Here is a 15,391-nt window from a genome sequence, read left to right on the forward strand (position 1 = left end):
ACAGGCTTGGAACCTCCATCAGCAGTCCCATTTTCAAGACTTACCCTTAAAAATCTTGATTCACAAGTTAAAAGAGAAGTTGCAATCCATGTTTGAGGCTTGGCCGATTAACTCAAACAATGAAGTAATCAGGAGAAAAAAGAATTTTTTTTTAAGATTTTTTGTTTATTTACTTGACAGACAGAGATCACAAGCGGGCAGAGAGGCAGGCAGAGAGAGAGAGGGGGAAGCAGGCTCCCTGCAGAGCAGAGAGCCCAATGAGGGGCTTGATCCCAGGACCCTGGGATCATGACCTAAGCTGAAGGCAGAGGCTATAACCCAGTGAGCCATCCAGGCGCCCCAAGAGAAAAAAAAAATATTTTTGCATGTTTTTATATATTGTGGAAAATATAGAAATTCTAAAGGATGTCAACCTAAACATTTTGAAACTTAAATCCCCTAAGTAATTTTTTTCTAGCTGATAAAGATCTCAGCCAATAAATAGCATATATAGTCTAGCAACAATTAATGCAATAAAATTACTGTAAAGCACTAGAATATGATATTCCCTGGAGTTCCTGCCCACAGATTAATTCCACATCACCAAAACTATACTCTGCATCCGGGATGGGCAAATTACCACCCACCAGTCAAATCCAGCCCACTGCTGGTGCTCACAAATAAAGTTTTATTGGAACATGGCCACACTTATCACTCATATATTATAAATGGCTGCTTTCACACTAAAACAGTAGTTAAGTAGCAGAGACTATGGCTCATGAAGCCCAAAATATTCACTGTCTGGCCCTGAACAGAAAAAGCTTGCTGACTCCTGCTTTTCCTTTTAATCACCTTATTAGGTGTACCTGACTGTTTAGAATTGAAAATCCTGGAAAGAAGAAGTCGTGTGTATTTACACAGAAGACACGGGGCAAAACCCTATCTACAAATTTTGTGATCAATGTTGTCTGAAGTGGAGAATGATCTTATCCTCCAAATGGAAAACAGTAGACAAAATGAAAATGGCTCTGCTAAAACACCCTCCGGTGAAACGCCCGAGGGCGAGGGGGCAGTGACAATTGTGTTTGCAAAGTACGGTCAATGATACCCACGCAGATCGCTGCTTTCCATTCTGGAGGCCCTGTTCACGGTGTCTCGGAACAGATGGTACCTGGGCATGGGGATACCCGCCACACCGGCCCCACAGGACCCTGCAAGAAGGAGAGCAGGAGGGCACAGGCCATCTGCATTTCCCAAGGGCTGGCCTGCGCCAGCACACGAGGTCCGTGAATGCAATTCAACAAATATTGAAGCGCCCTCTTCAGGCAGAGGTTGGCAGCACTTCTTTGCATTTACAAAGAGGCAACCGACAGAATCCTTGGCTTCGGTGGAAAACAACATAATCAATAACGATAAGCTGAACGATGGTAAGCCCCACTCATTCACTTGCAAAAGCCCGAACTCTCAAGATGACAGTATTAGCAAGCAGGGCCTTTGCAAGATACTTAGGTTTAGATGAGGTCCTGGGGATAGGACCCTCATGATGGGATTAGTGCCCATATACCAAGAGGAGACACCAGAACTCTCTTTCTTTGCTAGGTGACGAAAAGAAGGCAGCCAGCCTTTGGTGAGATAGGAAGAGGGTTCTCATGGGAACCGACCACAATGAAACCCTGATCTCAGACTTTCCTGCCTCCGGAACTGTGAGAAAATAAACGTCTGTTGTTTAAGCCACCCAGTCTACAGTATTTTGTTATAACAACCAAGCTAAGACAGAAATTAATGATGATGTTATTCATGCACTAGAGATGTGAGCAAAGCAATTGTGGCACAAATGTGGGAGTAATTAATTCTGATTATGGGCCAGGTTTTATTTTAGTCAAGCCTCGGAGGACAGGTAGGAGCAGGTCTAGCTACATAGCTTACAGGGCCTGGTCTACAATGAAAATAAGGAACTCTTCATTCCAAACTTATTAAGAAATTAAGAAAATTAACAATTATTATTAATATTGTAAAATATTATAGTGATAATTATATTAATAATTTTTTAAAAAAATACATTAATACTTAAACTAAGAAGAGCATTAAACCAAGTGATGGTTGCTTCCGCACAGGTCACATGCCCATGAGTTTGACCCAAAACAGACCAGATCAAAGAGTCACAGGAAATAACAGCCCCATTTAACTGTCCTGCTTCTTGGTCTCCTCCTAACTTTTGGTTCAACACCTTGGAGTCTCTGCGTGTCTTCTCTCTTCCCAAGTAATCTGGCTAGCTGGAAACACATTTACAGAGACAATTCAACATTTTGTTTCCCTTTAATGTTTACCATTCAACTTCAGGGTCCTAAAAACCTCAGACCTAGGACTTGAATCCAGAACCACCTGCTGCTATCCATGGGTCCTAAGGCCAAGGGCTGTCTACTGTGTGGATGCCAGTCCGGAGCCCGAGCTGCTCCTCAAGCACGTGCCCAATCGCAAAGTAGACGATGGTGCTGAGGAAGTGCAAGGACATCGTGGCAATCTCATGCACGTGATGGATTCCATCCCAAGTGGGAAGTCCGCTGGCCACCATGTATGCATCTCCAGTGATTTCCACCTGAAAATAAAGCAACAAAGTGGCATTGCTCTGAGGCCCCCAACTTTGAAGAGCCACACCCCCTGACTTCCACTCCTTCCATGTCCCAACATTTCTGGGAGTTTCTGCCCTTGTCCTGCTTCTTCCAGAAAGCCTTCCTTCCCCAAGCCCTCATGCACACATTCACTGTTTCCTCCTCTGAACTCTGAGAGCGGTGGGGACTGTATTTCCTCTATTCAAGTTCAAAACCAGTTAAGCAGGAAGCAATGCACAAATGGGGTAAATCTTGAAGAATCGCATGTATCCATCAAGAGGACTTCATCTTACCCAACCTGAAGGTACATACGAGAGCTTCACCCCATACAAGGGCTCTTAGATACCTTTATACATAGGTATGCATTAGACACAACGTATGCTTCTACTTATGTACAAATGCATGTATCTGCCTGATTTGTCCTCTTCTCTCCCCTGATAAATCCCTATAAAATTACCTTTCAGATTCTGCATTCCCAATAGAGAATAAATGACTAGTGTAAACTTGAAAGGTACAACTCTTTCCAGATACACATGCATTTTAGCAGAATCCAAAGATGATGCAGTAAAGGTGGAATTTCTGGCTTTAGCCAGGCAGGAAAAGCACCTCTGTCTACTGGTCACCCCCAAATTTTACAAAATCAACCCATACACAAGTCTGATTGCTTCTAGGCTACCTGTCCCCATCACGGGTACATACACCCTTTAGACACTGACTCTGATTTAGTATTAACTCATGCAAAACATAACAGGGAAGATAACACCAAGAGGAAATCCCAGAGGATGCCCTTCTGAGCAGAATAGCTTCCATTTGGGGGTACGTGTGACCTACCTTTGTGAGTATCCTCACCATCTTTGCTTTCACCCTTGAACAGAGGCATATCTGTGGGGAACACTGGGGGATAATCATTAAGGATATGTCCTTGTGGACCTGACCACACTCTCCCCCCAAATCTCCCTGGACCCAGGGCCACAGGCAGAGCCCTGCAACCAAGGTCAGAGCTGGAAACCTGTGGTTGCCCCAGGCATGCATGAGCTTGGGCACCTGCCTGCAGGATCCGGCCCCATCAGAAAACTCAGAAAACACCCAAAGCATCCATCATTGAATGAATCCAAATTATTCATTTTTGCTATCCTCCCCTGAACAAACTTTTTTTTTTTTTTTTTTAACTCTGGGTAACCATATTCATACATCCCTGAGTGGTACGAGGCAGACCATTGTTTCTCATTTTAGATACAAGTCTGATAGCTACCCTTGGGGGCCCATCTTCAACCACACTGCTTAGGATCACAGGAACGGAAGTGAGACTCACATAGGGTCCAAAGACAACCTTTAAAGGACAGTAAATGTGAGCCTCTCTGAATACGAAGAAAACATCAGGAGCGAGCTGGAGGAATTAGTCAGTAGAAGGCCAATGCCTCTTTAGAAATGTGTTTACTACGAGATAAAATAATGGAAGGAAACAAGGAGCAACTAGTGATTCTTGACAAGCGCATACATCTGTGATTAATTAAGCCCTTTCCCAAGAAAACAAACAAGAATAAAATATTGAGTTTCTGCCATGCACCGGGATAGAATGCCAGCCTGAAATAGAGTCTTCCCTGGCTGACAGCGAGGGCGGCGTCCACCCTCACTCCAGCCCCAGAGTCAGCGACAAGGAGAGCGTGTCCCCTCATAGCCCAGGAGCCAAGTGTCTCACCTCACACACATCATATGTTTTAATGATGTCATCAAATAAATTGTGCAGGTCATTAAGGAGCATCACAACTTGCAAGGGGACCAGAGAGAACTCAGATCTGTGAATCCAGCAATGTCAGAGAAAAAGATTGTCATGGATTCAAAATGTTCCGGTTCCACAGACCTTCCAGCTGTGCACTGTTCTCCAACAAAGCTGAAACCAGAGAATAGGGACTGGCTTTGAACAGACTCTCTTACTCATCTCGCCTCCTACAGACCCTGGCAGAGTCATGCTTATAGACCCTCTGGCTTCAGTGGATTAGGTTTTTGGTGAACAAAAATTCCATCACCTAAAGGGATTCTTCTGACTCCCATTTCTCCACCTGCATTTTCTCCAAAGAGATACTTTCCTTGGTGGGTATAAATTGGAGGAGGGCAGAGTAGGTTACAGGAATGCCTTTACCATAAGGATTTTCTCCCGGAGGGCATCTCATTTTCCCCTGTTGGCTATAGAGTTTGATGGTAAAGAGTCAATCTGCAAATGCGGGAGGAAAAAGAAGCAGACGCCAATCCACAAACCAATATTTTTGCCCTAGTCCACCAATCTTATACCAATACCTTCAAATCCCGATTCTGCTTCTTTGTCAAGACACACAAGAAATTTTAACAGCAGATGCTCCTGCCAAGTGTTTAGAGAGAGTACAGATGCGATTACAGCCAAAAATGAAGCGAGTTTTTAATCTGAAGTCATGGGCGCATATTGCATTGCGCAAAGAAAGGTTTTGGAGTACAATCCAAAATACTGGGGCGCCAGCAATGAACCAAACTCGTGCGGGCAGAGCGCCATCTAGTGGTCGCTCTGCTGTTGCTGCAGCCATCATCTTTTCCGTAAGACATTCTCTAGTCCTTTGAAGGGTCTATCCCCTTTTATAATTTGGGTGTACCAGATTGCCTACAAAATGCTTCACCCATTTCAGAAGAACCTGACTTCCTCTTATTAAAGGAACAAAATAAATATTCTCTCTATGTGGCGCCTCTTAGATAGTGACGCTATTTTTTTCCTGGGTCCTTTGTAAAGCTCCGTCCCCACCCCGTGCTGGGATACCTAGGCAGCCTTGAGGACAGAAGCCTATCCACCTTCCTCTTCTCTGCCATCAGCTGGTTGGTCCTCTCTTCCACCACAGCCTCCAGGTGTTGGACACACACCTCCAGCTGGCTCACCACACGGTCTAGGATGTTCACGTGGCTTTAAAACCACCCCCATATGAACATCTTTTCCCAAGAACTTTAGGGCCAGAATGGAGCACAACTTCCAGCCTTACATCCTGAGAAAAGAAAACATGTCTTGCCCTTCAGGTTCCCTACTTCAGGGCTGCCCATAGACAGAAGTGAAATGACCATGGCAATGAGGCCACACGGCAGGACAGAGGCTGCCTTCGACCAGTTCTGTGACCTCGACCTGCCCCCTTCATCTCCCTGAGCCTCAGTTTCTTCATCTGGAAAATGAGGATAATAACACATACTTCCCAGGGCTGTTCTGAGGGTCCAGGGAGAGAATGGTCACGCGGTGTCTAAAGCTGCATCTGGCACTCAGCAAGCATTTAGCAAACAGTACCCTCCCCCACTTCCCAACATTCTCCAGGTCGCCGTCATGGTCAGTCGAAAACGTAGATTTCAGGACAGGTTTTTGGGTTGTTGTTGTTGTTGTGTTGTTGTTCTTTTCTGAACAACACCAGCTGTTTTCTTTCAGATAAAGATATAAGGGGCACTTCTAGATCCCATAGGCTCTCGGTTTAGAAGTGTCTTCAGAAAAATTGTTTAAATTCCCCATTTTTCAGATGAGAAGACTGAGGCTCATATAGGAGGTAGACTTACCTTAACATAAGAGAGCAGATTTTCTGAGTAAAAGTCATGATTGACCTGAGACGTATCATTTAGAACAATTTTGATGTGGAAAATGCAGAATTCTGGACTGTTGTGTTAAGAATGCACAACAGAATGGCCAAGTTAGGAGCAGGTACCAGACTTCCAGCCCAGGGCCCTTCTATCAACTCCAGCTGCTTCTAGCGTGGCCGTGCCCGCAGGTGCTCAATGTGCCAAAAGAAGACACTATCATCCTAACGTGAAGGAAGCGACTATTGACAAAGTTGCTTGGGCAGCGTGAATAATTTAATCCCTTACTCTAAGGTCGGTGAATAGTTTTTTATCCCATCGTCCGACCCCAATGGATGAGTCCTGACCCTTGGAATGTTGATTCGGAAAACATTCTGGGGCCATGTCAGAACTTCCGAGGAAAGAGTGCCTCGACTGACTAGTAGTTTCTGGAATGAACAAAGGAGGGCAGTGAAGAGCGGACGTCTGATACATTTTGTATCACTTGTGAAACAAAGGGAGAATTTTTCACTCTACTTAGCCAGCGTGTAACACAGTGTCTTGCACGTGGCAGTCGTCTAGTGGGTAGATGATGAATGAATGAAGGAGTGAGTGAATGAATGAATGAGTGGAGGAATGGACGAATGAATGGACTGAGCCACACGGGAGCCATCACAGCCACAGAGTTTCTAAATTCTAATGGTTACATGATTAGGAGAAAATGTGCCGTATCTCACTCACCCTTTGGAACTGGCTTCTCGTAAAATTTTCTTGACGGAAGAGAAAGTGAGCCTTTTCTCTGGAGATCATCCCCACACTCCCTCACCGTGACCACAGTCTTCTGGTTCCCCTTCTCCTCCAACAGGGGAGGTCGAAGTGGAACTGACGTGGGGTCTTTGATGCGGCTGATGATTTCTGAAACTCACGTGGGGTGGAGACGGCCAAATGACTGAAAACTGTGTGCCATTAAGGACACGTTACACATATGTGCTCTTCAATTTGTAAATTGAGTTTTAAATAAATTGAATAGATAGGAATGTCAGAGAAATCTGAATATTTTATGAGAAATACTTCGGAACCTCCTGGAAAATGCAGAACCCTACTGTAAAACATATAAGCACCTTTTAATGAATCTGTTTTTAGATTAGGTTTTTTTTTTCTAATAGAACTTTTCTTGAAGTAAAGCATATATACATCTATGTGACTTCAGGAGTCTATAAGAATTTGGGGTGCACGTTATGCAATTTGTATTCCATATGCAATGTCACATAAAAGTTATTTTAGCAAATAATAGATGTTACCACGTCCTGCCTCCAGGCCCAACTTTGTAAACTTACTTTCTTTCACTTCGGCCTTGACTTCTACTGACATTTATTAAACACTCTGCTTATCCAAGTTTTGTAAAGGAAATAATAATTTGAGAACAATGTATACATGTTTTGGTATAAAAATACAATGGGTGTAACAATATAAATGAATCTTTTTTATTTATTTTATTTTTTTATTTAAGAGAGAGAGAGCATGAGAGAGATATCCTGAATGTGGGGAGAGCAGAGGGAGAAGCAGACTCCCCACTGAGCAGGGAGCCTGATGGGGGACTTGATCCCAAGACCCTGGGATCAGGACATGATCCAAAGGCAGATATTTCACCAACTGAGCCACCCAGGTGCCCAACATGAACGAATCTTAAGTGCATATTACTAAGTATAAAAACGTAGTCTGAAAAGGCTACACGATGGAGGGTTCGGTTTATATGACATCCCAGAAAAGGCATAATTATAGAGACAGAAAACAGATGAAAGGCTGCCACTAGTTTGGGGAGGAGAAAGCGTTGAACAGGTGAGGCACGGAGTTTGTTTCGGGTAATCAGACTATGTTCCATAATACTGTAGAAGTGGATACATGTTACTGTGTATTTGCCAAAATCCATCGAACTTTATAGCATAGAGAGTAAACCTCAAAGGACACAAATTCTTAACAATGTCTATTAGGCTATTGGACAATCCCAGGGGAGATGCAGACCATGACCAAAGAATGACGTGAGACCCTTACGTCTAAACACAGGACCCGTTCACAATCCCTATCTTCTAGTTGGCAGGATTGCATCTCATGAGGGGACAGAATAAGGACTCTGACAGCACCACACACATACTCTGGGATTGGATAAGTAATAAATGGATGGCAGATGGTGGCAGCAGGGTCTCACGGTTGGAAAGGGAGGTTTGGATAAGTGATAGGGAGACTAGAATAAATGAACCATGTGGCAATGATGTTGGAAATGTCAGTATGAAGTCATGTTTAGTTTATATAGACACAGCTAGGTAGATATGGATGTGGAAAGGTGTGTACACGGAGGGTATTGTACACACATGCCACAGGGAGGGCCTAGAGGCAACAGCACCGGAGCAGCCATGAACACACCCAGCATCTAGGTCTTGGTTTCCAATATAATTCTCCAGTAAGAAGAACCAGGGTTTGTGTATCCTTGATATGATGAGACGAACATGACAATTGACCTCTGTGGGCTTCCTCCCAAGAAGCAGAAGCCCAGTCTAGTCATGAGGGAAAAAATAATCAGACAAATGGGAAACATCATACAGAATACCCAGCCAATGCTCCTCAAAAGCACAATGTCTGAAAATTAAGGACAGCCTCCGAGAAATAGTCCTGAGGAACACGGAGTAGACATGATGGCCAAATGCACTGCGGTGTCCTGGATGGGAAGCTGGGGTAGGAAAGACACCAGGTTAAAGACTAAGGACACTGGGGAGCACCTATGTGGCTCAGTTGGTTAAGCATCCGGCTCTTGATTTTGGTTCAGGTCATGATCTCAGGGTTGTGAGATCGTGCCCTGTGTCGGGCTCCGTGCTGGATTAGAGCCTGCTTGAGATTCTCTCTCTCCTTCTCCCTCTGCCCTTCCTTCTCCTCTTAAACAAACAAACAAACAAACAAACATAAACAAAAAAGCCCAAGGAAATCTGAACAGAGTATGGCCTTTACTTCATAATAATAATACAAGTTCTAAAACCGTGTAAAATACTCTCTTGTTTTTGTCAGGGTACATAGTCGTGTTTAAGTGCATTTTTAATGCACCAAAATAATCTGAAAGAAAGTACATTCTAACAAAGGATATACTATGGCTAATTGTGTTTCATGTCCCAAATGAAGTATCACCTGAGACGTGGGACCACAGCGGTTTCACGGAGGTGATCGGAGGATCATCATTGCCGCATCGCCTGCTTTTCTGTATTCAGCTCGGAGAACTGCCATGAAAGAATCGATACAATGACATAAAACTTTGACCCACGGGTTCAAATTCAAATTGTGGTTCTGCCGCTCGGATTACACATGTTCCGGAGCTGGTCATGTGCGGCCATTCTGTTCTTCTTCGGTGTATTGGGAAGGGGGATGGGGAGCTTGGTAAAACACAGTTTCTGGGCCTACCCCCCCAATTTCCAATTCTGAAAGCCTGGGGTTGGGCCTGAAAATCTGCATTTCTAACAAGTACGCGAGGGGATGCTGTTGCTGCTGGTCCAGCGTCACACTAGGCCGGGGCTTCTCAGACTGTGGGACTTCAACATCCTCTGGGAACATGATAAAAATGTAAATTCTTGGGGGCGCCTGGGTGGCTCAATGGGTTAAAGCCTCTGCCTTTGGCTCAGGTCATGATCCCAGGGTCCTGGGATCGAGTCCCGCATGGGGCTCTCTGCTCAGCAGGGAGCCTGCTTCCTCCTCTCTCTCTGCTGCCTCTCTGCCTGCTTGTGATCTCTGTCTGTCAAATAAGTAAATAAAATCTTTTAAAATTTAAAAAAAAATGTAAATTCTTGGCCCTCACCCCGGATCCACTAAGTCAGAGACCCTGAGCGTGGGACCCGGTGAGTCTGTGTTTTAACAAGCCCTGCAGGTAATCCCAATGCCCACTAAAATTTGAAAAGCACTGGTCTAGTGTGTGCAGAGAACCGATATCTAGCCAGTTCCCAGCACCAGGACTGTTTGCAGGGAAATACGAGAAGTTAATAGAAGAATTGTGTTTGTCCATAAATTAGGTGTACCTTGTACTTTTCCTGGTTGCAGGCCTGTGTATACATAGTCCCATATGGCCAGCTCTTATTTAACCCTGTGGGCATAGGACTACAGTGAAGGGCAAACATACCAACTGTATACAGTCTCCCCACCTCCACTGTTCCCTCCTCCCCCTTACCTCCACCAAAGTTGGTGCAATCCCGTGGTAGCTGAGCTTGGCGAATGTAGATGGGCTCCTTCCTGGGCTCCATCTGGGAAGACCTATGTAGCTGCTCGGTTCCAAGGTCAGTTGCACTTGGATTTGGGATGAACCTCTTTGAATGAGTCTCCCCTCTATTTCTCCTGACCATAGATTAGAAACTGGAATCCACCTTTATTTTTTAAAGATTTTATTTATTTATTTATTTATTTGAGAGAGATTGCAAGCAGGAGAGAGCCTGAGCTGGCAGGGAGGGGCAGAGAGAAAGGGATAGGAAGACTCTCCACTGAGCAGAGAGCCCGATGTGGGCCTCGATTCCAGGATCTGGGATCATACCTGAGCTGAAGGCAGACGCTTAATTGACTGAGCCACCCAGGTGCCCCAGGAATCTGCTTTTAAAGCAACTACTTATATTCAGAAAGGCTCCCGACTTGAAAAAAGGTCTCCAGGGAATGCATGATGATCTAGAGATGAGACTTGAGGCTGACCCCTGGGAAAGGGCTAGTAATTGTAAGCAAAGGGATTAAAAAAAAAAAAAATCAAAGGAGAAACTTCAGAAACTGACACACGCACACCTCCCTGGGCTCGCTCTGAGATCGCGGCTCTCAGGTTGGGCTGCACGTGGGAATCACCCACAAACCCTGATGCCCAGATCATGGTATAGGACATTAGAGTCTCCTTGGCTAAAACCCAGGCAGTAGCAGTTTTTAAAGTTCCTTGGGAAGTTCTAGTGCACGGTCAAAGTAGAAAATAACAGCGCTGGAGGTTACGCCCACTATGCTTTTTTTTTTTTTTTAAATCAATCTGGATCAAATTTTGCTTTATCTCCCACCACTTCTGCCCTTAATTCCATGATAGGATGTGTGTTAAGAAAAACTTAGGGGGTGCCTGGGTGGCTCAGTGGGTTAAAGCCTCTGCCTTCAGTTCAGGTCATGATCCCAGGATCCTCGGATGGAGCCCCACATTGGGCTCTCTGCTCAGCAGGGAGTCTGTTTCCCTTCCTCTCTCTCTGCCTGCCTCTCTGCCTACTTGTGATCTCTATCTGTCAAATGAATAAATAAAATCTTATGTGCTGTGAAGTGTGTAAACCTGGTGATTCACAGACCTGTACCCCTGGGGATAAAAATATATGTTTATAAAAAATAAAAAATTAAAATAAATAAATAAATAAATAAATAAAATCTTTAAAAAAAAAAAGAAACAACTCAGTAAAAAATAAGCTTGAATAAATCCTATAAAGACAGTTAGGCAGCATTTATCAAAAAAATTAAATACGCTTAAAATACATTTATCTCTTCAATTTTATGTCCACAAAGATACAAGGATGCTCACTGCAGCAACTATAATAACAAGAAATAAAAACAACCAGAAGGTGTATCCATCAATAATACATGGCATAGCCTCACAATGAAAAATTGTGTAGTCCTTAAGAAAGAATAAAACCAATTTTTATATACAAATATGAGATGAGAGATGCCCAAGCAGAAGTGACAGTGTGTGCAAAGGCCCTGGGGTAGGAATGTGTCTGGCATGAGGGAGGCACAAAGAGGTGACCAGCATGACTGAAAGGAGCAAACTATGAGGGATGGAATTAGGAAGGTATACAGAGCTGAATGGTGGTACCCAACAAGATTTGCCCATGTGTTAGTCCCCAGAACCTATGAATGTGACCTTATTTAAAGAAAAGTTCTTTGCAGATAAACTTAAGCATCTTGGGTTGAGGGGATCATTTCAGATTTCCAGGTAAGCTCTAATTCAATGACAAGTGTCTTTAGAAGATACTGAAGGAAGAGAGGTCTACAGAAGAGGAAGCAATGTTAAGGTGAGGGCAGAGATTGGAGTGATTTGGCCACAAGCCCTTGAAGTCCCGGGCAGCCACCAAATGCTAAACAAGGCAAAGAATAAATCTTCCCTAAAGCTTCTAGGGAGAACACGGCCCTGCTGAACCTTAATTTTGAACTTCTGCCTTCTAGAACTGTAAGTAAATAAACTTCTGTCACTGAATTCTAGCAGGTTTGTGGTTAACTTATTATGGTAGCCACAGGACACTAATAAAGAAGGCCCCAAAGGTCAGGTGAGAGGGCTTTAGTGATCTTGCAGACCACTGGTAGGGCTTAGCTTTCATTCCCTAAATAGGAAGCCCGGGGAGGACACTGTGAACAGAAGTGACATGACCAAAGTCACTTTCCAACAGGATCGCCCTGGCTGCTATCATAGAATAAAGTGTGTAATCCCGAGTTCCTGGATTATTCTTATAGGCAAACTGTAACTAGATTTTTAATTTAGAAAAGAACATAAACTTTAAAAAAGAAAAACAATGAGATAAATCCTAAATTAATAAACATTGAATTAAAAAGCAAACATTTGAAAGCTAGCCCACATGACCAACGCTTGACAAAGAGACTCTGAGCTTTACCATCTGGTACCTTGTCGAGGCCATCAAAAGGCCCGTGGTCCTGGAGGTTGGATTAGCTCCATCATCAGGAAGGCAAAGCTGTAAACATCTCCCTTTGGGGTGCCCGACCACGGCGCCTCTGGGAGCCCCAACAGCTCGGGGACTGTCCAGTAGAGAGCTCTGCAAAGCAGTAGTTTTGGTGAGGGAAGCATGCAGTGGGAAAGGGGCAGGCAGAAAGGCGAAAGCCACCTCTCTTTCTCAGGGAAGCACGGAAGAATTGAAGGGAGCCAGTCCCTGAGAAATGTGCTGTAGTGTTGCCCGACTTAAAGAGCAAATCAGAGTCTGTGGGTATGTGCCTACAGAGAAATCAGGGTCGTGCACTAACATCTTTTCTGTGCCCAACACCTGCCTGTGTGGTTAGAAGGGCTCTTCCCTTTTCTTCCCCCTTTCTGTCTTGTCTACATTTTAAAAACTAATTTATTAAAGTACAATTCATAGAACATAAAATTAACCATGAAAGCAAACAATTCAGTGGCATGTAGTACCTTTGCAGAATTAAACAATCAACGACCCAAAGAAGTCCCAAAACATGTCCATGACCTCAAAGTAAAATCTTGTTCCAACAAACAGCTTCTCCCTCCTCCAACCCCTGGCCCCGGGCAACCACCAACCTGCATTCTGTTTTTAAAGATCTCTGTGTTCCAGATATTTTGTATAATCTACATTTACTGTTTGCTGTGAGTTTTATAGGTTTATTTCACTGTAGGTTACAATCAATAAATGTATATGTATGTATGTATATATATATATATATATGTGTGTGTGTGTGTGTGTGTGTGTGTGTGTGGTGTATACAGGCACATGCACCCATATATGTGTGTGTATATATATGGAGATGGGGAATAGAGTGGCCACTAGCAGGTGTAGAGAATTTCCCCCTTTGTCTTTTTCTGTAAGGCATCATGCTGTCCCATATGACAGAAACTCCCCACGTGCACACAGCCAGGCTGCTGGCAAGGTGCTGCTCCAGGAAGGGGTGGTCAGGGCCCCGGACACGCGCGGGAGGTGAGACTCAAGGGTGCTCAGTTTATGGTGGAGGAGTAGGCTCAGGTAACCGAGCCTCTGTTTGCGCATGTGCAAAAGGGGATGGGAGGTTTGGGCTCCAGGCAGAAGGTCTTGTCCTGAGATGTGCGCGAGAATCATTAGAGAGCTTTTTTAAAAACCACGCAGGGCGGGGGAGAGGGCCTGGGTGGCTCAGTGGGTTAAAGCCTCTGCCTTCGGCTCAGGTCATGATCCCAGAGTTCTGGGATCGAGCCCCACATTGGGCTCTCTGCTCAGCAGGGAGCCTGCTTCCCCCTCTCTCTCTGCCTGCCTCTCTGCCTACTTGTGATCTCTGTCAAATAAATAAATAAAATCTTCAAAAAAAACAAAAAACAAAAAACACATGGATGCCCAGGCCCAGATTCCATCTTCAGATAGTCTGGTTCAGTTGATGTAGGATGGGACCTGGCCACCTACGTGTATTTTTTCAAGCTTCTCAAGAGACACTGGAGCTGATCATGTTTAGGGTGCCTGCCGATGATGCCCTCTGAGGATGTGGGATGAAGACGCGGTGGGATACCGAGGCCTGAAGAGAAGGGCAGTGATTTGCTTCCGGCTGCCCAGCTTGGCCAGGATGAGACCCAGCCTCCTACCTCGGACCTCACACCACAGACTCACTGCCCTGGAGGTTATTTTTCTCTCCCACCCTTGGGTGGCTAGAACAGCCACACATGGTCAGCTCCAGAGGCAGGTCCCGGGCGGGTCCCTGAGCCAGTGAGCTTCAGAAAGCAGAGGTTGTGGTCAAGGGCCCTGTGGTCACTGTGCTAGTAGTAGTGGGTGCAAGATCTCCCAGTGGTTACCAATTGCTTTGTCGGTCCCTCGATGGATGTTCTGTAGGTCCCGCCCCAAACCCATGATCTTCACCTGCATCCAGCTGTCCACCAGGCAGGTGGAAAGCTTCTGGTTGCCGTGGGACCCCAGGGGGCTCCCATGGAAGAACAGCATGCCCTGGAAGGGTGAAAATAAGCAAAGGCTTTAGAGTAGGTAACACTGGCCCCTGCTGGAAGAAATAGATGGACAGAAACAGATGGACAGAAACACAGACTCAGGGGAGGGGGACATGCCCATCTCTAAGTTCATTTGGTCCTAGAGCCACTAACATAGCCCCCTGCCCATGAGCCAACCTGGGTAGGGGTACCCTAAAGTAGGGGAAGACTAGTTCTGGGCCCCTGGTGTGAAGCCACAAGGCAAGGCCAGCCTAAAACAAATAAGCTAATAATAATAATAAGCTAAATACAATAGAGTCTGACTGAGTGGTCAGTCTCCTTAATTGAAACCCCAGCTCTAACACTTAACAGAGAATAAGTTACTCTGCCCTGTAAGCCTCACTTTTCTCAACAAAATGGAGGTGACAATAATCCCTACCTCCCAAGATGGCCGTGGCGGGTTCATGGCATAATATTCATGAGACATGTGACATGGTGCGTGACACGAAGCCCATCCCCACCATAAATTGTCATGAAAAACATGAATAAATATGCTAAGGGACACCAACAATATGGAAACAACACCATATAATTAAGACAATTCTCTTAT

At 44.8% G+C, this 15,391-nt stretch overlaps 1 pseudogene; it reads right to left on the reverse strand.

Annotated features, from left to right (window-relative positions):
• Positions 1–1,077: 1,077 nt before the first annotated feature.
• The window catches only part of LOC132016481 (guanylate cyclase 2G-like), a 35,378-nt pseudogene continuing 21,064 nt past the window's right edge, over positions 1,078–15,391 (reverse strand).

Source organism: Mustela nigripes, chromosome 4 (assembly GCF_022355385.1).
Source record: "Mustela nigripes isolate SB6536 chromosome 4, MUSNIG.SB6536, whole genome shotgun sequence".
NCBI lineage: Eukaryota > Metazoa > Chordata > Mammalia > Carnivora > Mustelidae > Mustela > Mustela nigripes.